General features: G+C 41.1%; 2 protein-coding genes across 12 annotated transcripts in view; one reads left to right on the top strand and one right to left on the bottom strand.

Annotated features, from left to right (window-relative positions):
- Rtl4 (retrotransposon Gag like 4) overlaps positions 1 to 3,133 on the bottom strand; it is a 411,363-nt gene extending 408,230 nt beyond the window's left edge. For 4 of the 11 annotated variants that reach the window (NM_001433145.1, NM_001433143.1, NM_001433146.1 and 1 more), the window contains 2 exon segments: positions 573 to 660; positions 2,008 to 2,140. The gene's annotated coding sequence lies outside the window, so the exon portion shown is untranslated. 11 annotated transcript variants of the gene reach the window in all.
- Positions 2,950 to 24,570, top strand: part of Trpc5 (transient receptor potential cation channel, subfamily C, member 5) — a 280,812-nt gene continuing 259,191 nt past the window's right edge. The window contains exon 1 of the mRNA NM_080898.3: positions 2,950 to 3,248. The gene's annotated coding sequence lies outside the window, so the exon portion shown is untranslated. The remainder of the gene's footprint in view (positions 3,249 to 24,570) is intronic.

The following is a 24,570-nucleotide window of genomic DNA, read 5'->3' as shown; positions in this document are numbered from 1 at the left end:
ATGAGTCAGATAGTTGCTTTCAGCTCAGCTTTGAAACTTTTTTATGGATGTGGCCTTTTATTGTAAATGACGCTGAGAATTTTCAACAGGTATATACTCTCAGCCACCAAGCAGAAAAGTGCCATATCATATCAATAGAGACTATGAGCCAACCTCTCCCCAAGGCTGTCAAAGAGTCCAAGTTAGCTTCTCACATTAAGAGAGCCTCCACTAAGTATGTTCTGGAACTCGTAGATTCTAGAGTGTTGAATTTCTTGTTGACATATCATTTTGTTCAAGAATTTGTTAATCTGGAAGAGTTTAAGAGGGTGGTGTAGGGGCAGAATGAGGCAGGCTCAAATAAAGAGATTTTGGTCTTAACCACATTCCACAGAGAAAGCACCAAAACTTGGAGGCACACATAATTCCTACACGCTAAAGACAATCATAGTGTGTAGAGGACCTTTGAAGAATACAGCTCTCAAGAACAGGGCTTTCCTTTTCCCTGTGTTTGCTGGGCTTGGAGACTAAGCCTCAGCTGTGTTGAAGGTCAGGCAAGGGGAGTTGGAGCCCCCAAAGTCTTTTCTACTTACTCTTAAGGAAGGAGTCTCTTAATTATCACATAGGTCTTTCTTGCATAGAAAGCTGCATTTTAGAGTTGCTGGGTCCCAGTAAAACTGCCTAAGGACAAGAGGGAAAAGCAGAAATGACTCAAAATCAAGCAAACTTTGAAAACCGACCACCACCACCCCAGTCAGTTTTTAGAAACATTTCCTGGAGTGTTTAAACAGTGTGACCAGGGAAGGTTTACCCTCACCCTTGCCAAACTCCAGACTCTTAAATCCCTCAAAGTAGTACTTTTCTTCAATGGCTGCCTTCCACACAAAAGCTTAATACCACAAGGTACTGGACCACCTCTTGCTAGGGGATCAAAGAAAAACAGGAAAGCTCTTCTTAGTGACCCAAGAGTAAAGTTGGTAGTTCTTCCACCCAACATGAGCAATCCTAGCTAAAGAGGACCTGTAATGGAAACCCTTGGTTGTTTAGGCAGGAGAAGCAGTTCTGGCGTTTTTTGAAAGTCTGCTCAGGCTCAGAGTGTGTGTTCCAGGCGACAGCGGGAAGTACAGCTGAGCTCTTTTAAAGCTGGGGTTGTTCTGAGAACGGGCAGGGGAAAACCTTGGAGCTTGGGGCACTAGCTTAGCATCCAGGAAAGCAGCGTTTTGCATGCATTCCATTTTTCCGGAGAGAGTTGGGAAAAGAGACAAAGCAGAGACCTGAGCCTCAGGGTGGGGAGGGTCTTGAGAAGCTGCAGGAGAAGGTACCTAAGTGCCTGTAGTTGCCGGTGAGAGTCTCAGGTTTGTGGTGGGGGTGGGGCCATTCAGCAGGTTACAGGAGGGGTTTTAAAAGGTTGGGATTTGGAAACCTTCCGAACAGGGCACGGGCAGTGAGGGATGAACAGAGAGGTGCGTCAAGTGACCTGAAGACACAAAGCTCTAAGAGTCTCTCAAGTGTCCAGTGACAGCACCCTTCCCCCACCGCCCTCCCCAGATACTAAGCAACTTGGTCTCTCATCCTACAACAAGAATATTACCTTCTGCTTCCATCTAGCCTGGATCTTGCGCTCCAGGGCTGCCTGTGCCAGGTTAAACTGGGTCTGACAGAGATAGAAACCGGCTCCAGAAGGTGCCAGGTCCCTGACGATACAGAGCCCCCTATTTTACTGTCCCGCGGGCCACAGGCCCTCGCTCCAAATTGATCAACTCCTCTTCCCCCAGGATGACCCACATAGTCCAGGCGCCACTAGCACAGAGCCCGAGTTGAGATGGACTGGTAGGGGTCACTGTCCAAAACAGATGACACTTGGTTAAACGAGTAAAAGGGAGATTCTGTAAACCAGGCGCCAGAGGCGCTCCTGTACCCGCTCCCCTCACCCGCGCTCTGCCTCCCCTCGCCCCTCGGGTCTCTGCCACCACCCAGGGGAGGGGGAGGCTTGGGGAAACCAAACGAACGAAACAGAAAATTCCGTACCGAGGGGGGAGAGATGAGACGGTGGGACGGGGCAGCGGGGGCTGACTTGGGGCTGCGGCTGCGGCTTGCGGCTTCTTTCCACCCCTGGCCACCGAGCTACAGAGCAGGAGCGGCTGCCCCTGCAGGCTGCCCCGTCCTCCTGCTTGCCCTCCCCCCTGCCCGCCTTCCCCGCCCCGCCCGCCTCTGCCGTGAGGCGACCGCCAGCTAGGCTTTGGCCAGGGGCTGGGGGAGGTGAGAGGTGCTTTCGCCAACCACTGTTTCTCTCTCTCTCTCTCTCTCTCTCTCTCTCTCTCTCTCTCTCTCTCTCTCTCTCTCTCTCTCTCTCTCTCTCTCCCCTCCCTCCTCCTCACCCCCCCCCTACACACACACACCACAACCGCGACGGGTTCTTCACAGCTCTTAGCCACCCCCCAAAAGATAGAGAGGGAGACTAGCAGCAAATGCGAACCTGGAGCAGATAGAAGGGAAAAGAAGAGCTCAGGGTTGGACATTTTGGGATCTAGGGGTGGGGAGGAGAAAGGGAGCGCGCCTCCTTGATTTTCCCCTCCCCACCCCTCTTATGCTTTCTCTCCCCTTGGCTGATATAGGATTTTCCAAGCAGCAGCAGTAGGGGACAGAAACCTTTAGTCTAGAAAAAAAGGGTTGGAGAGGTGGCCAGAGCTCCCATCGGCTACCTAGCTTGAGGGCGCCTGTAAGTGTGAATGCGGTTCCCCCACACACACCCCTCCACATACACTCCTCTTCATACCAGGGTGTCTGCTATCCTCAATTTCCCGGAGTCGGCTTTGGCTTCTTCCCCTTGCTCTTATTGTTTGTGGCTTGCTGCGTGAAGGGGTGCGTGTGTTTGAAGGGGCTCAGGTTGGGAGAGAGAGCCGAGCGAGAACAAGTGAGAGAGGAGAGAGAGAGCAGGGCAGGAGCACACCGGTCGAGCGAAGAGTTTCTGGCACTGGCGGAGGCAAAAGGTGAGGAGGTCTGGCCAGTCAGAGGGAAGTTTGATAATAACTGAAGAGCAAAGAAGGAAGCCCAGGTAGGAGTCAGTCCCTGGGCTCTTCTCAGCATCCTGATCCCTTTGCCTGTACTCAACCACCCACCCACTCGGCAGCCTCCAGGCCCGGGACTGTCCCAGGCGGCTGCCGCTTGCGCGCCGGCCGCGGAAGAGGAGTCCAGTAAGGCTGTCGCACCACGCGCCCCGGTGCACGGACTCCAGACAACACAAATCTGAAAAAAACACTTGGCCTGGGGTAAGTTGACAAGCGGCACCGGTGCTCTCCTATTTGTTGTTAAGGAGCTGCAGGGAAATGAGGCTTGAACGAAGGTGCTGAGATTCTGTGGGTTGGAAAGGGGCTGGCGGGCTGCCTGACTGTGGGCTGGGGTGGTGGGACACAAATGGAGACCAGCAACAGATTGTTTTGGAACACCTGAGAGAGACAGTGCCATGAATGGAGGGAGCCTTAGGAGATTTAGGACGGGATACTGTTGGCACCTATCAAAGCCATCGTTTTCATAAGCCCCGTGTTCTCCTGAATTAGAGTCTGGATGGTGTGATTTAGTGTGATTTTCTGGGGTAGATATTATGCCCCCAGCCCACTCCCTAGAGAGCCTGCTCCTAGGCATCTTCAAAATGGGTCTGGGATTAATAGGGGAATGAAGATACTCTGTCTTCAAGGACAGTCTCCTTCAACTGCAGAGAGCCAAGAAGCTGATACACGAGGGCTCCCGGACCAGAGCTCCCAATTACCTTGCTGGGTTTGTAACCTTCAAACTTAAGAGCAAGCCGGTTTAGTTTACCTGGATTCCTTTAAGGAACCCAAAAATACAAAATCGGGGCCATCAGTCGGATCTGTGCTCTGAAGTGGACACTTCCTTGCACCGTACGTAATGACTGGGACAAGCAGACACCACCATGTTCCACTTAGTCAGGGTCTGAGCTGAATTCACAGTTCCTGGCCTTTCTGCTTGGTCTGTGAGAAAGACTGGGAGGAGGTCTTTTTTTTCCCTATTGGCAAGGTGGGATGTTTGGACCACAGCTATGTACCTGGTGATAGCCAAGTGTTTAGCAATGTAATCACTCCCTTACGGAAAGCCTGGAGCCGGGAAACCAGCCTGGAAGACAGAATCCCCGAACTTTACCCCAGTTGATTGTATGAGTAGGAGAGGCAAAGACTAATGAATAGTGCCCTATCAGAGATGGTGTGTGTTTTAATCCTGGCTTCAAATGAGTAATAATTACTACATTCATGGCGCCCAGACCCACTTGTCTATTGCAAAATAGTTATCTTCATGGTGTTTAGGTGGAATGACATGTTGACATATCATGCCGATATGTGTGCCCGATCGCCTATTGTTTGTTTCTTGGATTTGGGGGTGTTCCTGCAGATGATCTGTATCATTTCTCGTCTCCCATCAAGTCTTACATGTTGAGATTTAAAGGATGTCAAATGGTGCCTTTCTCTGACTGGTCCTGAAAATCTACTAAATTAAAAGGCATGGTAGTACGTTTGCATGGTACCAAGTTACTTTCAAAGCAAATGTTTAGCCTGAGAAACAGGGAAGAAGAAAAGTCCGTGAGGTTGAGCAAAGAACGTGAATGGCACCTGAAGCCTGTGATTTACTTACATGTTACGCAGTTTTCATAACTTGTATGTCTGTATTCACAAACTAAATGTATGGGGTTCTATATCTGTATGCAGATACAGTGAATGGGTTTTGTCGTGTGTGTGTGTGTGTGTGTGTGTGTGTGTGTGTGTGTGTGTGTGTGTATACTTGTTCAAAGACCAGTCAATCCCATACTGTCTGGCCCCTGTGCTTGTGCAGAAGAGGGAGGGGGCTGAAAGTGTGCTCTCAAAAGCATGCAGGCTCTTTAATTAAACTTTCTATTTATTAGATGCTACTGAGATATAATGAATTACCTCCTTTCAACTCGGCAAACAAGGGAAACAGATTCTGCATGAAGTGGAGCTGTTTATGATGCATCAGGCAATTGGTTCTAATGCATATTGCCGAGAGACACGGTATGAGCATGGCTCAGGTACAACCTGAAAAGGTGCCTGTGCTGCTACTTTTCCCCTCCGTTCTGTCAGTTTCTTAGGGAAAGCACGAGCAAATATCTTCTTGGGTAGATTAAAATAGCAAGGACAAGATTACAAATGGGTAGAAAAGAACCAACCGCTTCATGATTAGTGAAGGATTCAAAGTATCAACAGGAACGAACATAAGGTGTTGGAAATTTACTCTGTTCTTGGTTATGTGAGTATCCGGCTGCTGAAATTCTCCTGACCTGTGATTACTCGGGGGACAAAGAGATAGGAAGCTGCTAGGATTTAAAACCAATATAGACAGAGCTTCGTTGACACAGATTCACCTGGCTTTAGAATAAGCTTCAAGAGCAGACATGGATAAGGTAATAGCTACGATCCTTTCCAGATATAAGATCTGTAATTTTGATTCTATTCATTCTAGAGTTAACAACAAAAACAAGAATGGCACACAGAACCACAGAAGGCAGGGCCAGGAAATCAGAGATGTGGAAGGGGAATAGGAGGAGAGGAATGGGAAAGCCAAAGATGTTTGGAAACGCATGGAAAGAAAAGCATCCAGGTGTTTGCTTTGGCTTGAAATGGAATTAGTTCAGAAAAATCACCTCAGATGGGAAGTGCTGTAAAACTGTCTGCGATTTGCCTTGTAAACACTGAGTAAACAGTAAGAGAATTCCTTACAACCAGGGAATCTGGAACCTTGGAGTACGACTTCAGTGTTGTCATCTCCTTTTGCTCTTTAGCCTGCTCACTTCCAATCTGCTAGCCGTTCAGGTGCATAATTATCAAATGAATATTTCAAATGTGTCATGCTACTTCCAGCCTGCCTGGTTCCAAATATTCTAATTTGTCTTTTGCCTGGCTCCATTACTGAAGAAAAAGAAACAAACCATTTCTGACTGATCTACTTCTGCAAAGACTTCTGTTCTTAGCTGACAACACCACCACGCTGTTCAGATGTCTCCTAGCTGATGGGAAATGGGGGTTGGGGCTTACCCTACTTCAAGAAGTGCCCTGTGCCCCAAGATGCCACCAACTTAATCCTGCCCAGTCATTTTCTATGTTTTTTTGGGACAGGTGTGACAAACTTCACAGTCTGGTTTCAGAAATGATGCCAGTTTAGGCAGAAGCTTATCAACCCCAAACAGGGAAGTTAGCCCTCATTTCTTGAGGTTAAGAGCTGATGATCCTTTGTATCATCCCCTCTAAAAGTCGAATCAATGGGCTCCTTAAGCTCTTTGTTCAATGAGACTAGCAAACACATCCTGCCAGCCAGAAATGATTCCTAGATGACTCAGCTTTGGGCTTAGAAGCAAACGTGCATTTTACATCATCCTCAACTAAGTAGGAACAGATTATTTAAAATAAATAAATAAAAGCTTGTGGGGCTGAGCAAAATTTCAGTTCACTGGGTCAAGGGATTTTGGGAAATGTCTTGGGTTTGGTCCTTCACTTACTGCACAGTTGTCCCTTAGATTCTGACAGTCAGTGAAATTACCCCCCCCCAGCCATTTTCCTTAGCAAAAGCAAGATAAAAATGATGGTGTGAAAGAGACAGGTGCCATATCCTCGTTTTTCTTATAGAGAAATCAGGACCTAGAGAATAGAAATAGCTTGCTTAGATCATAAAACCAGCTAGTGGCAGAGCTAAAACAAGAATGCAGAACTGTCTTCCCATACTGAGTAACTTCGATAGGGATCTCTGGAGGTCCTCCCAAGAAATCGATTGGAGTCTAAAACGCAAATTTACACTCATGATATTCCACTTCCTTCCCATATTCACAGTTATATGCTTTATTTGTTTATTGTATCTAGTTTGTTTGGATTGAGACAAAGTCTTACTATGTAGCCTAGTGTGACCTTGAACTCTCAATCCTCCTTCCTCGACCGCATTAGTACAGGGATTCCAGGCATCCTTTCTGCAACAACCAGTTGTTAGTGCCTTTACCTCCTCAAATTATCTTCTCACTTATCACCTCTGGTAACACACGCAGGGCCTGCTGAGATGTTTCAGTTGCTGAAGGCACTTGCCAAAAAGCCTGACAACTCAAGTTCAATTCTGGGGACACACTGTAGAAAGAACCGACTCCCACAGTTCTTCTCTGACCTGCACCCACATACAGTGCCATGTGCACTTCCAAATAAACAAAATAAATACATTTATTTAAATCACACACAAACACACAAGTTTTATCTTGACAGTGAAGGAAATATTGCGAATATGCGAAGACCCACAACTTTTACTCAGGAAGAGGTCAAGGCTGAAATGGTATAACAGGTTTGTCGCCAAATAATCTGCAGAACGAGATAATTACAACTGTTCATGGGATAAGTGGGAGATGATTTGCATAAAATAAATGATTAAGTAAAGTAAATATGAATATATTTTCAATCTGAACCAATGACCTCATGAGAATGCCCCATCCAGGCAAACATATCATATATATTTCTATCTAGGCTTCAATGATGATTTCTTCAAAGTGCAAACATTTGACATAAAATGAAAAATGCATTGTTCCATCAACATAGTTTACAAGGATGAGAAACAGCAATAATTAATATCTACATAGTATGTATTTACTTGCCATCTTTCATGCAGTATCTCATTTAAACTGTACCAAAAAACATAATGAAAGCAGTATAGTGTCACTTCGGTTTCGTAGATGAAATAGTAGCTGAAGCTCAAAAGAATGATGTGTGTGGCCCATTTTATATACTTTAATGACTTTGGTATGAACTATACCTGTCACTATTTCAGTAATACCTACATGCACAATTTGCTCCCTTGTAAAATACAATAGGTATAATATAAGTGAATTCTAATAAAATCACTGTGCATTTGATTTTGTAAAGACTTAATTGTCATGTATAATTTTGATTGCTAGATGTAAAGACTTAATTGTCATGTGTAATTTTGATTGCTAAATGCTAAGGACACAGAGGCAGACCTCAGTCTCTGCTGGTCTTTTGATGTGTAAGACCTTCAGCTTCTACTGGAGCTGAGGTTGCCAACATGATTTTACTTTTCAAACAGATTGGATTATTGTGGCATTAGTAGTCTTAAACCATTCAGAGAGCTAATTTCTAAGATTTCCATGACCATAAAAATAAATACACATTTTAGCAAATTGTTAAAAAGGTGTGTATTAGTTTTCTATTTCTACTACAACAAATTAGCAAGCCCTTATTAATCTAGTACTACTTATTAATTTAAGAGTTTAGATTTATTATTGTTCACATCATTTAATAATTCAGTATATTGGAAATCTTCTATGAAGCTCACAGGGATAAAATTAAGGGATTAGCAAGACTGTATTGTTCTCGGCATTCAAGAGGGAAAATCAGTTCCCTTGTTTATCCAGGTCATCCTGACACAGTTCACTTCCTTGAGTGTAGGACTGAGACGCGGGGTGCTTTGATAACATTCAAGGGAAGTCCGTTGTCACTAGTAGAGGCCATTCATGTTCCTCTGTCTCCTTCTTCAAAGTCAGTGAGAGCAAGCTGAATGCCATTATATTTGGAATCCTCACTCTTCTTGATTTGTGTTTCTCTCGGACTCTTCTCTCTCCTCTCCTGTTTTATTTAAAAGCTGATTTACAAATGACATTTATATGAAGATAGAAAGTAAAATGGAATGTTTTTATTTTTTGTGCACATTGGGAATTAATCAACAGAGGGCGATTAGTGCACACAGTACCTTGAACTTCTCTTACATGGGTATGGTGAGTATATTCTAACTCAGGTTTCCTAACTAGTGATTTTAAGATGTATATTGCATTACTGTTTCTTAAATCCACCTTGAGTTGAGGTAGGGGTGTTACATTGACTCTACACAGAAAATTCAGAATAATCTCCATATTTGAAGGTCAACTAGTTAGTAATTGAATGCTATGTGAAACTGCTTCTTGGCATGTAATATAACAAAATTACAGGTTCTGAGTGTAAAAGTATTGATGTGTTTGGGAGACTACATCCTGTCTAGCACAATCTTCTATGTACAAAGTAGTATAACACATGATATTAAATCATTTATTAAATAATCATTTTTATTATCTATTTTATTTATTTACATTTCAAATCTTATCCCCTTTCCCAGTTTCCCCTCCAGAAACCCCCTATCCCATCACCCCCTGCTTCTATGAGGATGCTCCCTCACCCACCCACTCCTGCCTCCCTACCCTGGCGTTCCCTTACACTGGAGCATCAAGCCTTCACAGGACCAAGGGCTTCTCCTTCCATTGATGTCCAAAAAGACCATCCTCTGCTACATATGTTTTTGGAGTCATGGTTTCTCCATGTGTACTCTTTGGTTGGTGGTTAAGTCCCTGGGAACTCTGGAGGGTGATCTGGTTGGTTGATATTGTTGTTCTACCTATGTGGTTGCAGACCCCTTCAGCTCCTTCAGTCCCTTTTCTAACTCCTCCATTGGGGATATTAAGTGACAATAATTTATTTGGGAAGCATTATTACCATTCAACAGATGAAGGAGAAATAAGTTACATTTTTTGCATATTACATGGCTATTAAATTGTACAGATTATAAATACATCTCTTTATTTAAATCTTACATTTTCCTCTTTGGCCTATTTTTACACTGTCTCCAAAAGTTCTTTGATCATTATAACTGTTTGTTGTTCTTTGGGTTTATATTTTAATCATAGTTTTGGTTACCAATAACCAATTTCAGTCTGGAAATATTAACTGGAAAATTCCAAAACTAAATAATTCATACAATTTTAACAATATACACTTTTGAGTAGTATAATGGAATTTTATGCTGTCCTGATCCTTTCTGGCCAGAACTGGAATGACCCTTCTGTGAACATATTAACACTACATACACTATCCCACCATTAGTCAGTGCCCATCATAATACCACATTTATCACAGTGCTTGTGTATAAGTATCATTTCGATACTAGCCAACATTACCCCACAATTCCTATGACAGTCATCACATTTCATATTACCACATAGAAATTTTATCATCTTACGTCCTCATGGGAATAAGCATGAATATACTACAACGAAATATTTTGAGAGACAGGCAATATACACATAATTCACATTGTGGGACACACACACACACACACACACACATACAGAGAGAGAGAGAGAGAGAGAGAGAGAGAGAGAGAGAGAGAGAGAGAGATTACAGTTATTTTATTTTATTATTCGCTGTTGATGACAGTCTCTTACTGTGCCTAAGTTATAAGTTTCTAAGAAAGCAGAAAGGATGTATGTACTCCCTTAATTTTTTTAAGATTTATTAGTTTATGTGAAGGAACATCTGTATGTGCACCACATGTGTGTCTAGTGCCAGAGTAAGTCAGGAGAGGGCATCAGATTTAATATGGGTTCTGGGAAGGGACTCAAAGTTGGGTCATCTACAAGAGCAACAAGTGTTCTTAACCACTTAACCAACTCTCCAGCAACCTCTAACTTGTAATCTTAACTTTATAATAAATGAGTATGTATGAGAAAAGAGAACAGTATAAAAATAGTTTAGTTCTGTCTACAGTTTCGGACATCCACCAAAGGTCTTAGAATGTATTGCCCCATGAATAAGGGGGTTATTAATTTTATGCATCACTGTGTCTAGCTACGTAACAGTAAGCACCTTAATGGAAATGAGATTTATTTGGGATCATGATTTGAGACGCTTTCTTGTGAGGAAGGCACTGTGGATATGTAGAAATAGGAGCATGTAGCAGCTGGTATTGCAAAGAGAAAGAGATGGATGCTAGAAAAACACCAGGCGTTCTCCTTTTTCTTTTCTTATTCAGTTGGGGCCCCCAATCCGTGGAATACTGCACCTGTGTTTTGGGTTCTTTTTTCCCTCCCCAGTTACATTTCTGGAAGTGCCTTCTACGCCATGCCTAGAAGTGTGTAAGTGTGTCTTGTCGGTAATTCTAAATCCAGTCAAGTTGACGATGAAAGCAACCAGCACTGTGGGAGGGGTATGGCTATATTTTGTCCTGTTTCTCTCTGTGCTCCACTGTGCTATGGATGAACCCTGGGGTTTTGCAGATGCTAGGCAAAGGCTCTACCTGGAACCACATCTCCAGCTTTTTACCTTCCTTATTAAAATTTTTAAATAGGTAATTTATGCTTGTGGTTCAAAAATCAAAATCTATAAAAGAGTATTCGATGAAAACTTCATTCCCGCTGTATTTTCCATTTGCGTGACTGCCATCATCCCTGTCCTTTTTATTCGTTTTCATCTAAAACTTCTGAATGAAAATATAAGTAACTATGACTAGAATGATTTTATGCCATAGCAAACTGAGCTCCAGTCCATTTTGTGTTTTTGTTGTATCACCACAAGTCAACTTTAGAAGAACTGTCATCAGTATTAAAGGACAAAGAATTAGATCAATTAGTGATTTCACTAACTTTCTAAACTTATAGCCCCTTACCTCCATGATGATCACCGGAGTAGCCTGAATATTGTAATAATCCAAATGACTGTATTATATTTTTTGTCAATTTTATGTAGGTCATTACAGAGTCCCTTAATTTCAGAAATCACTAGTTGGGGTGGGGGAAGAACAAAAAGGAGATGGAAGAAAAGAAAAATAAGGATAAGAAGGAAGACAAGGGGATGAGGAAAGGTGACAGGAAGAAGAGAGGATGAGTGGAAGGTCTAGAATGCAAAGCACATGGTGAACTCTGGAGGATTCGTTACATATAGTTTTATTACTACATAAAGTAATCGGGTGATCATATCACAACAAAGTCCAAGATCTTATTTGCAAATTGTCTCTGAAAACATGACACAGCTCTCTCTTGCCTTGTAGAAGAACATATAACTCTTACATAATTGTCAGCATTTAAACAGCCTAACACATTGCGGGGTAGCATCTTATGTAAAGGTGGGGATCAAAAGCAAGGCCAACTAGTTTGACTTTGAGAAATCTGATAACAAAAATCAATGTGCAAAAGAGAATTGCATTTTCATTCGTACTGGGAATATTCATCTTTAGCTGTAAATCCAGACCCTCTTCCTCCTGATGTTAGTAGAACACCATGTGCATGTATCTTCTACCAACACAAAACAACATTCTATTATTTTTTCCTGTTTGTTTCTGTACTTCAAATCAGTGTTTTCTAAGCTATTGGCAATGATTTGTTAATGTTCTGTGTAGTAGTCAATAAAGAGAATTTTAAGTGAAACAGAACCGATGATAAAAATGTGAACACCAAATGATAAAAGTAAACATTATTTTGTGAAACTTTTTCTTTTTCTGTAACACACATCTATGAATGGAACATGCATGTGCATGGATATGTGTGTACTGGCATGTCCATATTTATTGATATACTAGGCCCAGTGTAAAACATTTTTTCTTACTATTGGTTCCTGGCAGAAAACTTGATCAACATTGTTTAAAATGCTCAAAACCATTAGGCAGATGTTATAAATATTCTACATCTTCATAAATAAATGAATCCTTTTCCTTCATCTTGAAACTTTACTGCTCTGAACATCCTCTTCCAAGTAAAAGAGGATTCCATACATCCATCCCTTGATTTAGTAGTTCTTATCCTCACTGTAGCAGAAATGCTCAGAAACCAGCAAATATCCAAAGGAAACTTGACTTGTTTCTTTCTGTGATGTATGAACATCTTGAGATTTGATATGTATCATAATTTGGACCTGAACTTCCCAGTTGTCGCTTTCATTGGCATCTCATGGATTTAGTGCTCAGGGGACCCTAGCGCGTACTGAGTGTATGCTGAAAGTCTGAGGCTAACATAAAATATTTAAACTCAAGAGCTTTTGACTCTGCTGTCAGCTCCAGTGGTTGTCTCCAGAAACTTTTCCAGAATTAGAAACTTTTAGGCTGATGTTAGATACCAACTGATGACAAAAGATTGACAATCGAAGGTAAAAATAATCTTGTGGGATAAAAGTAAAAAAAGGACTAAAGAACGGTAGTCAGTAAATAAAATTCTCTTGAGAACTTGTATGTCAAATGAGAGGTTTTCCCATATTTATTGTAGTGCAATCAGGCCAGGGAATAAAAAAAAAAAGACTTAGAACTAAGAGGACAGTATTTAAAAGCAATTAAAATTTCTGTCTTCCAAGGGCATTATTGATAACCTATTTTTAATCAAATGAAAAGTTTTTTCACTTAGTGTAGTCTTGTGCCTAAAAGAACCCTGTGTGAAAAGGCAAACATGCACTCATTGTTTTTCTGCTCGAAATGGTCAAAAGTGAGCCCGATGACAGACGAGAACATGAAAGACTAAGGTGCTTGGGTTGGACATTCCAGTTAAAGCTCTTCATGGAAATTAGTGCACTTTTACTTCCAGAAGATATGGTTATGACTTTTGCTGTGGGAAGATTGCACGTGGCTTTAAGGAATAAGGCTGAGGTTAGATATAATTTAGTAGATAAAAGGGAAATACAAAATAATATGGAGATGGGAGACGAACTAATGAATATTCTGAATTAGTATCCCAGAAATGTTAAGGGAATAAAAACCAAGCATATCAACTGGGAAGGAATTATAGAATTCTAGGGACAAAAGGGAGTATGAGAGATAAGTGGAGAATCAAGGTACAAACCCATCTGGCTGATTCTGCCTCTGTAACCTTATGATCTGTGAAAAGACCACAGTAAAAGTATCTACCTTATAAAATGGCTGTAGGTTAGAGTGAGTTTACATACAAGGTATTCAACCCAATAACTACCGATGATAATTGTTAAAATTGATATTATTTATATCAATTCTATTAAAATTGAAATACAATATTGTTTGTATTAAAATTGGTATTATTGGAACAGGTAGTAGTAAAGCTGGAAAGCTTGGAGTATGAAAGATACTACAAATAGTAGATGCATTATAATAAATGATTGTATGATAAACTTAGTCAAATATTACTGTAATTTTTAATTTCTGTTACTTTTCCTCAAGTCTGTCACAAGTTACTCTTTCCAAAGCAACTGAAGAAATGAGTTTATTTTTACCTCACAGTCCACTATAGCAAGAGAGTCCTGGTGTCAGGAGTTGGAGGTTGCTGGTCATGTAAATTCAGTCAGGGAGCACAGAGTGATGAATGCTTAAGTTAAGCCAGCTACTTCCTGTTAGGCAGTTTGGACTCCAGTCCAGGTAATGTTTCCACTCACACTCAACATGAGTCTTCTCACTTCAATTATTCTACTCTAGATAATCTCTCACAAGCAGACTTTGAGAGAGACTTAGTCCCTCGACGATTTAAGATGCTGCCAAGTTGATAGTGCTAAGCACCCTAAGTCCTCCTCTTGTCAACTTGACACCCAAGCATGCATATCATTTTAAGCCATGATATTACACACCTTATTTGCATAGGCTCAGAGCTATGTCATAATGCAAAATCTGTTCAATTCAATTTCACGTGTCCAAACACTGACTCTTCTGGGACTCAAGGTAATTCTTAAATCTAAACACCTATAGAAACGTTACATAGTTGCAATAAACAATTGCGCAGAGTAAACATTCCCATTATAAAACAGAGGAATGGGGTATGTGTGGAAAGGATACATCAAACCAAGGCAAGACTAAAACCCAGTGCGGCTGACACCAAATCCTGCAGCTTTATGTCGTCTGGGTCTTATGATAAACTTTTCTGGGCTCCAAAGTCCACTAGTAGCCCCACCCATGCCTCTAGCTCTGTCATCTGCAGCAAACATAACTTCTCTCTTGTGTTTCAGTTCATATCTGCAGCTCTCTCTCGCACTCGCTTTCTTTCTTGACAAGTGTCCCATGCTTCTGACATCTCCAACGTCCTCGGATGTCTGCTCGAACATATGCTTCCTCTTCACAGAATCACAGGGTTTCAGCATCCAGGATCACTTTCACAGAACCACAATAAATTCTCAGGGCTTCCTGGTGGTGACCCTGATTCTACTACACATTGCCCTGCTTTGGTGGCTATCTAAAATCTTTGACTAGGATTCCCTGACCCCCTCAATCTTCTATCTTTTACACCTGAAAAACTAGTATCGTGTAGACAGCACTGCCAAGTTCCGTTGTAGACCGTGCCTTGAACCAGAGTGGCAGTGGCTTCTATCAGCCTAGGCAGTTGTTTTGGAGCAGGGTATCAATTTGTAGGAATCCTTTATTCAGATTTCCTCCCTTTAAATATCTATTTTCACAAATCGGAGTCTTTGAGGAATGCAGTTTCACCTTGAGGACCTTTCCCACTGCCCCAGTGAAGAAAGCATGGTTTCTCTTTAAGAGCTGCAGGTATTTTGCTTTGCCCTCATTATTCTGCTTGTCTGCAATTTTAATCTTGTTCTCAAATTTGTCAACAATCCTCACATCTTTCACACTTTTTTCTGTTCTCCTTCAATGCAGTTCCGAGTAAGAGCCGTAAGTAGTAGTAGCTATCTTAAAAATTCCTCCACCAAAATTTCTATTCATTACATTTGAATTCAGCCTCGTGAATGGCCTTCAGCCCAGGACCTGATAGAGTTCACTGCCTTGGAAACTTCCTAAGATGAACATCCACTTTCAGTATTTCTTTCACCATTCTAGTATACCAAATGTCCCCTAAAACAGTCCACTATGCTCTGATTTATTTGGCGAGAACATTTGTAGCCCAAAGTTCTGAATTCGTCTACTTTCTTGCTGCAAATCAGTTCCATGGGCCTAAAAAACCACGTGATCACCTTAATCACAGCAGCAGCAGGAAATGTGAAGCTGTGACAAAGCAACAAAGACAAACCGAGCTCTCAATTCAATAATAAGTTTGGCCTCCGTGAGCCATCCTACTGAAGGTGGCCACAGAAACTCTTTTTGAACTATAGCATTGGAATTCAAGGAAAAGATTAAGGAATTGGGAAGAAATTGTGCGAAGTCATATGCATCACAATGTAAATTTTTATCTCTGGAAAAATAGACTAAAAGTATCCAAGGAAAAAAGTCAGAGGAATGAGAGCCACAAAAATAATTGAACTTCAACAAACCATGTTCACTGGAGAATAGGGGAGCCAGGAAAAGAGTGGCTGAAAGCTAAGTGAGGCTGGTGCAAGGCATGTCAGAGGGTGCTCAGAGAAGAGCATTCCAGGTGCTCTATGATGCAGACTGCACATGTGTGACAGATGCATTTTAAAGTATGAAATATGCAATAATGACATTCAATTGTAAAATGTAAGCTCTCAGTATTAGTAGGTGTTGGAGACATGGCTCAGCAGCCAAGAGCATTTGGGGCTCTTGGAGAGGACCTCGGTTTGAAACCCAGCACCCACATGGTGGCTTATACACATCTACATCTCCAGTTCCAGAGGCTCTGGCAACCTCTTTTGGCCCTGCATGCAGCTGTTGTGCATACATACATGTAAGCAAATGATCATACACATAAAATAAAAAAGAAAAATACGTTTTAAAAGATATGTTATTTTATTGACTAGAAAAACCTGGAAAGTTTTGGACATGTTTTAGAACTTGAATGATAGATGACATTTGAAGATGTATTAGGAGTACTATTCAGATAAGTATAGTTGTGCAATTAAGTGTGGAGTTGCAAGTAGGTACATAAAATTTAAGGAAAGAGAAAACTGAAATAACATGAAGAAAGAGAAAAGGATGAGGAGAGAGAGAGAGAGAGAGAGAGAGAAAGTTCTCCAAACCAATGGCAATGTGAATCTTAAGTTCCAACAGAAGATTTAAAATGTCCAGTGTCATCTTATATTTAAAGCTGAATTTCTCATTAAAATATATTTTTCACATGAAATTAGATGCCCAGGCTTCTCCATTAAGTGTTAACAATAGTGATGAATGGTGACTGAAGGGAAGAACATGTTAAGTAAGGCAAGGCTATATGAGAGTGAGAAAAGGGTGGTCAACTGGACTTGGAACACACTGAAAGTCAGATGCCAATGGTATGTATAGATATTAAATAAGCAGTTAGGCCCTAAAACTCAGAGCATAAATCTGAGCTAGAAATATGCATTGGGCTGATATCTAATAATAAAATAATAACTTTTAATTAAGTTTACACTATATTAAATATATAGTTTTATTATACAAAAAACAGATTGAGTATACAAGATATATTTAAACATCACAGTAACCCTATGATTACATTGATCTTTCTATCCCCATTTAACAAAAGGACTGAAAGTGGGACTCAGAGAGGTTATGTACCGAAGATCACACAAATAAAGTCGGGAGTTAAACCCAGGTACACACAACTCAAAAACCCAGGCTCCTGGTCACTATATCAATGGTAAAGGTGTTAGTCATGCAAGTAGAATCACTATAGCAGAGAAGAATATGGCTATGAAACAGCATCTTTTAGTAATATCAGAAGCTACACCCATAATGTCTCACCGACATGACTGCCTAAACAGCAGCTGAACAAAACATCAATAGACATGCTAAAGTGGATGGGGAGAGGAGAAAGCTCTCAACCCTACACAAAGAACCACACGTAACTAAGGAATGGTGAGAATGAGTTTAGTATGCTACTTGGTGAGCCAATACCAAATGGTCAGTCCAGAAAACATATATACAAGAAACATTATACAGACTGAGCAGGCTATATTTAGGATTATATATTTATATACATGTATGCCCAAAATAAAATTCAATTAAAAAGAGACCATTAATTTGAAAGAGAACAAGGGGGTTTACACGGGAAGGTTGGGAGTAAGGAAAAGGGAGAAACTATATAATTATATTATAATCTCAAAAAGAAAAGAAAATATTCGAGAACCAGGCCAATTGTTGATCCTTGACATAATGTTTGAGAGATAGGTGGGAAAAATGAAAAACTCAGAATAGATAGAACAATCCTACAGGTTGAAGGAAAACTAGGAGTACATGGTACATCAACATCACGAGCAGAAAGAATGCCCCGAAGAAGGAACTGTATCATGGGCTTCAATAGCTTTAACCACTTGCTATTGCAGGGCCCTTGAATAATGTAGTAGTTAGAGCAGATGCAAGGAAACCACAACCAATGAGTGCAGCCGACTCCACTACCTATTTTCGTACAGCTTGCAAATTCAACATGCTCTTTATATTTTCAAATGCATGGAAAACATCAAAAAAGATGTATTTCATTATATGAAAATCATGTGAAGTTTAAAATTCAGTGTCCATAAATAAAGTTTTATTGGAACAGAATCCCTCTCATTTATTTATGTATCGACTGTGGCATTTTTTTCTACTACAGTGGCAGAGCTGAGCAACAGGGAGCATATGGCAATGCTAAGCCCCAAATTTTCCTCATCTAGTCTCTTATACTACATGTTTCCCAGTCCCTGGTTTAGAGTATGGATTTTTAAGACAAGGCTACCTTAGTTAAAGTCCTAATTTAGCTATTCACATATGTATGAGACCTTGAGTACGTCACTGAAAAGCTCTAGTGACTATCATCTGTATCATGGATATGAAAATGGGGCTTAACTCCAAAGGATCATTGTAAATATCAAATACGTGCCTAGCATAGGCACCCGCCTGGAGTCGTCACGACATACAAACCCAGGAGCAGCTTTCTGTTCCCAGATCTGGCTGAAAGAAAAGCACTTCTACAGGAAGTACTGACACACAGGCTTACGGGAGGGTCACCCCTTGTACATAGTAAAAACTTAATCCTTCCTAACTGCCATTAATGGTCTGATGTTGTAAAGATGAGTGGAGGGCAAATTTCTGTGACTGGCAAAGGGAATTGGAGACAAATACTCCCCAAATGGATCTATCCTAAAGTTTTTCACAATACCGTTGAAGGCAAAAGAAGCAACTCAAAGAAAAGGAGGAATTTATTTATTTTTTCCATTCAATTTTGTCTTTTTTAAACTGCATAAACTCATTCATTTTCCTAAATGTGAAACTGTAAAAAATTTTTTGGACTGTCTGGCATCAATGGGAGGAGAAGCTCTTGGTCCTGTGAAGCCTCATTTCCCCAGTGTAAGGGAATGCCAGGGTGTTGAGGTGGCGGTGGGTGGGTGGGAGGGGGAGCATCCTCATAGAAACAGGAAGAGAGGGATGGGAGAGGTGGGAAAAGGGGATAACATTTGAAATGTAAATACATAAACTATCCAAGAAAAGAGAAATTTTATTTTTCTTCTTTTTTTTTCTTTTCTTTTTTCTTTTTTTTTCAGAGCTGGGGACCGAACCCAGGGCCTTGCGGTTGCTAGGCAAGCGCTCTACCACTGAGCTAAATCCCCAACCCCTGAGAAATGTTATTTTTAATAATGAGACTCAAACACAGTCAAGGGCTGAGAGAGTTGGGTAAATGAGTAGGGATGGAAGAGTTGGGAGGGCAGGAGATGGAGCAGTAGGATGAAGAAGACTGTGACCAGGGTAGTGGGCTTCGCTAAAGGAAGGAACAGGAGCTCTTGCTGGGAAAAATAGTTACATTCAACTAGAAGGTTTGATGAGCTGAAACAGCTTAGATACAAAACTATTTCTGCTGTGAGCTCACAGGTAAGCTGTTCTGTTGTGAGGTAGGAGTAGAGGGATTTGATGGCGTACCGATTATGGGACATGAAACCTACATATGAAAGGTGATCTGGGAGATTTAAAAAAGAAAACCATGTAGGGGGTCCTGGTAGGCTTCCAGAGCTTGGGAAATAAGAAGCTGGAAGCATCAATCTATTCAAGCCACACCACTTTCTCTAGAGATACTAGGAAACCTCAAGGGTGCAGGTTGAGGGGTAACCCATGAAATGGAGAATTAGGTAAAATGAGGACTTGGTAGTTGTATTGAAAAACATAGAAAAAGCAATGCCACTGCTTGCAACCATAAAATCCCTTATCAACCTGTCCTGGGAACACTAGCTCTGGGACTGTAGTCATGTCAGCAGTTGCTGTGGCCAGCTAATCTTTACTCTGACTCGTGTAATATCTGGTCTGCACAATGACACTACCTTCCCAGACATTTCTGGCTTTCTTGCCCCGAAATCTCTTTGCAGCATAACAGCAACAGACAATGTAGTCAAAAGCTCTGAGGTACAACATAAGCTGTGACTTTTATGGAGAAAGAATAATACTTCTGAAGAATGGAAACCCACATTAGAGACCGTTTGAGTACCTTTTGGAATGCCATGAGCCAAACAATAGCAACCCTTTATAATTTGGGAGACGCAGAACCAGAATTTTATGATGTTCAGTACAGATCTAAATAAAATGCAATGACAGAGGGTATATTAGGTTTTCTCCTTTGAGACTTGCAGGGAAAATGAGAGAGTTAGCAGTCCAATTCTTGTTTGAGCATTCGAAAGTCAGAATAGAGAAGCAGATACCTTCAGAGATGCCCACAGAATCGGAGAATATGCTTTGACTAGGGGTTAAGACAAGAAAGAAAATAAATGAATTCCTCTGAAGGTACCTACTGGGGCTCTTGGAGTCTAGACTTGGAACCCAGTAGCTACTTAGGCACTATTTCTAAGAGAATTACTAATTTAAAAAGATACGTTGTGTGTAACCAGTGGATAGAACCCAGTAGAACAGTGAGTGACTCTATACCCCACACGGAACTTATCCAGAGTCTTTGAGCCTCCTGATGGCAGGTATTTTCCCATGTTTCCCTGATGTTCCAGCCTATAGACCACACAAGCATGCGTTGCATCCAAAGGCTTCCAGGTACAAGTGAAGGTCTGGCAAAGTGATGGATAAGGTCAGTTTGTATTCACAGCAAAGCCCATTACCACATACTTTAAGTATGCTAGTTCAACATCAGGAGCACCACGATGCTGGACTAGCATTCAAAAGTTCGAAATCTCATCCCTAAATGTACTATTTACTAGGGGTCTAACTTTAATGAAGACATTTAATCACGCTAAGCCTTAGCACCTATCATTTGTTAAATGAAGATAAGCATAATAGTGCCCTTGTATAGTTGTTGGAAGGATTAAGCAACACTGCTTAGCACTCAACATCATTCATGATAAATATTCATTAACTGCCATCAACATCCATTTAACATTTAACATGCAAAGACCTTAAAGCAAGACTTCCATTAAATTCAGCTTGAAGCCTGGCTCTGCTGCCGTACTCGTTGCTTGCAAAAGGAAAGCCTTTCAAAAGATGGATAATCTCCTTGAACCTCACTCTTAGTGAAATCAGAATTACTAGTTTAAAAAGATATGGTGTGTGAAAAGTAAGGAACAGTGTTCAATGCTTGCGTTCTTTTTCCTTTTGAGTAAGCTGTGCCTCCTTTTAAAGGTAGAGGAACAAAGAAGAGTGCCCAGTAAAGCAAATATCAATCCTGGGATGGGAACCCATTACTTCTCTCCTAGGGCTCTGCCTACTTAGATTCTCCAAAAAATGCTCAGTCCTCTAGAGAGATGGCTCATTCATTAAAAGTATTTGGTATTCTCATACGGAATCCAAATTTGAGTCCTGGCTGCCACAGCATACAGATCAGTGCCTATAACTCCAGCTCCAGGAACTGGAGGATCTAATATCCTCTTCTGGCCTGCTCAGCCATCCTCACACATACATGTATATACCCACATAAAGACACATAAACATAGGTTAGAAAAATTGGTCCTCTACTCATTTGATACCTGGAGCAGGGACTTTACAGAAATCTGAGCTTCCTTGATGTTTAAGAAACAGAATGGCAACATCACTGACTGTAGGCTGACATCAGAAGATGAAGTCTCCTACCATTGTCTTGACTCCAGCACAAGTAAAAGTAGAGTCTATCAGTCATATTCGTGTTCAAAAATGCATTGATCCCCCCAACCATCCAACCTAGCATTGGTTTCTGACTCCTCATCATTCTGGCTTTGTTCCGTGAAGCCTCAGCCTCTATTCAAAAGGTAAACCCCCTTCAGCGTACAATGACACCTATTACCAGGGAGCCACTCATCGGCACAATAGTATGGATGAGCTTTGTCAGGATTTTCCTCTTTGGCAGGGGGCAAAAGAGGAGAAATATCAAGTATAGAATGCTGCTTTCACTTCTTGTATGCTAGAAGACACTGGAGACAGCAGGGGAGACATTATAAAGAGACAAAGGCATAGAAAGAAAGGTTGCTGCAGCCTCTACCCTTTCTAGGGATGGAGAGAAGCAAACGGCAGATGAATGGACCATCTCTAGAACTTTGAAAGGAGCCAGAGCTAGGCATGGAAAGGTCACAGTTACCTTATTTTGCCTACCTTATTGTCTTCACCTGTAAAATGAAGGAATCATGCTATCTATCTCATTGAGATGTATTAGAAGAAAAGCCATATAAACCTGCTGTCTAAAAGATCACTAACGATCCATTTAACTTCTCGGAACAGGATCCAGGCTGCAGTGACCTTGCCTGTGAGATGGCCAGGTGACATGCAGCTGGCATTCCTCCTGGCCCCTCGGCTGCTAAATGGAGCAGTTCTTGCACCTGCCGTGTTTCATCTCTGAGTTCCTCTCTCTTCCTGTCTCTGGAAAAAGCTAAACACTTTGAATTAAGTTTCTGTGTATACTTCCATAGATTTTCTTTCTCTTCTCCAACAAGGTTTATGAGCCAGATGTTTTACAGATGTTGAATCATATAGTCTTTATCACAACCCTCTGAGATAATGATCACAATAATCAGCTTTTTACGCGTGAAGTAAACAACTTACAAGAGTTACCCAAAACCACAGAGCTAGCTTCTGAGATTACTTGGTGATACAGTCTCAGTGCGAACTCCGTGATCCGCGGGCTCTTACAATCTTTCCACCTCCTTTTCCAAAACATTCCCTAAGCCTTAGATGTAGAACTTGGTTTATGGATTTATCTACTGGGACTGTGCTCCACAACTCTGCATTTTGATTGACTGTGGTTTTCTGCCTGTTGAAAAGAGACATTTCCTCAATGAGGGGTAAGTACTACATTTACCTTCCAGTGTAAGGACAAATGTTTAGAGTGCGGTCAGGGACTCTGGGGCTTTATTAAAGTGACAATTGTAGATTCTCTTCCAAGATCCAGGACTTCACTAGCATTGGGGAGTTGCCTAAATTTCCAAAACCAGGCATGATTTCCCTCACCTACAAAGTCTCACCAACATGACGTGCCTAAACATGAGCTGAACAATAAAAATAATAATAGATATGCCAAAATCAACAGAAGACAGGCCACAGGGTTTCATATGCAAAGAACTCCAGGTAACCAAGGAATGCTGAGATTGGGAGATAATGGTCTTCTCTAGAAAAGAGCACACCAATTGGTTCTCTAATACCAAATAGCCATGAAAACATGCATACAAGTATCATTACACAGAGTGAGCAGGGTACATTTAGGGCTATATATGTGGAACAGTTAGTGATAAAAAGAAACATTGATAATAAATTTCAGGAGACTGAAGACCAGATCTTGACAGTTCACTCTCAATTCTCAGAGCCTAATCCAAAGGCTGAATTACTAAGTGATTCCATTAATAAAATTCAGATCCACTTAGGGAAAAACAGCTAAGTGCTAAAAATGTGATTTATTTAGGATGAAATAAGGATGTATGAGATCTGATTCCAAACTCCAAGCTTGTTTTATTTGCGAGACAAATAATTGCAATGCCATGAGAATAGGAGTATTTTCAGAATATGCACAGAACTATAAATGCTTATGGGGCCAGGATAGGAACATGGAAGCGGAAGAATCTTTGTTTCCTTGCTTGCTTTTCTACTTGGGAAAGTTAGGAAGAACTGCATAGGAAGAATGTAAAACTTGGCCTAGGGCTTTAAGAAGTAGAAAACAGATACCAAGCATCAGGCAGAAACATCCCTGGTGAAGAGAAAAGCATAAAGAAAGTGAGATCAGTGGTTGGGACAGATAGTTTAGAGTGGGTGAAATCCAGGATACATGAGGAAGAGTGCAGAGATTTGATGAGCTAGATGGGCACTTGCCAATTTAAACTTCGTCTTATATCCAGAATAGGATATCTACACGCGTCCAGATGGATAAAGAGATTATGAGAATCACCATGTCAATGTTGTAATGAAGACAGAGGAAAACATGAAAATGTGGAGCCCACAGAACAGGGAGCTGCTGTTACACCAACAATAAGTTCAGCCAATAAGGCTAGACGTGAGAAATGTCTTAAAGACTACTTTAATAACTCTTGGCAGTAGGATAGAATAGAAAGATAACAGAATGGAAGATTCAAGAATGACCCCATGGTTTCTGGCCTGGTAAAATGGGTAGATGATATTGCCCCAACAGTTATGAAATATATGAGGTAAGTTACAATGGGAGTGGTGAGTTTTATATTGAATGTATTTTGTGTAACGTATGTGTACAAGTGATATGTAGCAGTGGTGGTGTTCAGAAGGCAGTTTGACAGCTCTTGGGCTCACAAAAGACAAAAGGAAATTGGATTTGATTTCATTGCTATACAAATCATTCACTGAAATCATGTATGTGAGTGAGACTGTTTTTATTAATAATCACACAGACCTTGATTTGATTCATCTCTGTTGAAAGGCAACTTTTCAGGTCTTCAGGTAAAATGGAAAAATTGCTCTTTTATGATCTATTCTCCAAACATTTTCTTAGGGAGATTACTCCTAATGCACTTCCAAAGAAAATTGTCCTGTTTTCTACTCTCCACGCAACGAGAATAGTTT

This window comes from Rattus norvegicus, chromosome X (assembly GCF_021556685.1).
Source record: "Rattus norvegicus strain SHRSP/BbbUtx chromosome X, alternate assembly SHRSP_T2T, whole genome shotgun sequence".
NCBI lineage: Eukaryota > Metazoa > Chordata > Mammalia > Rodentia > Muridae > Rattus > Rattus norvegicus.
Note: the sequence above shows the minus strand (reverse complement) of the source record. Positions and strands in the feature narration are given on the sequence as shown.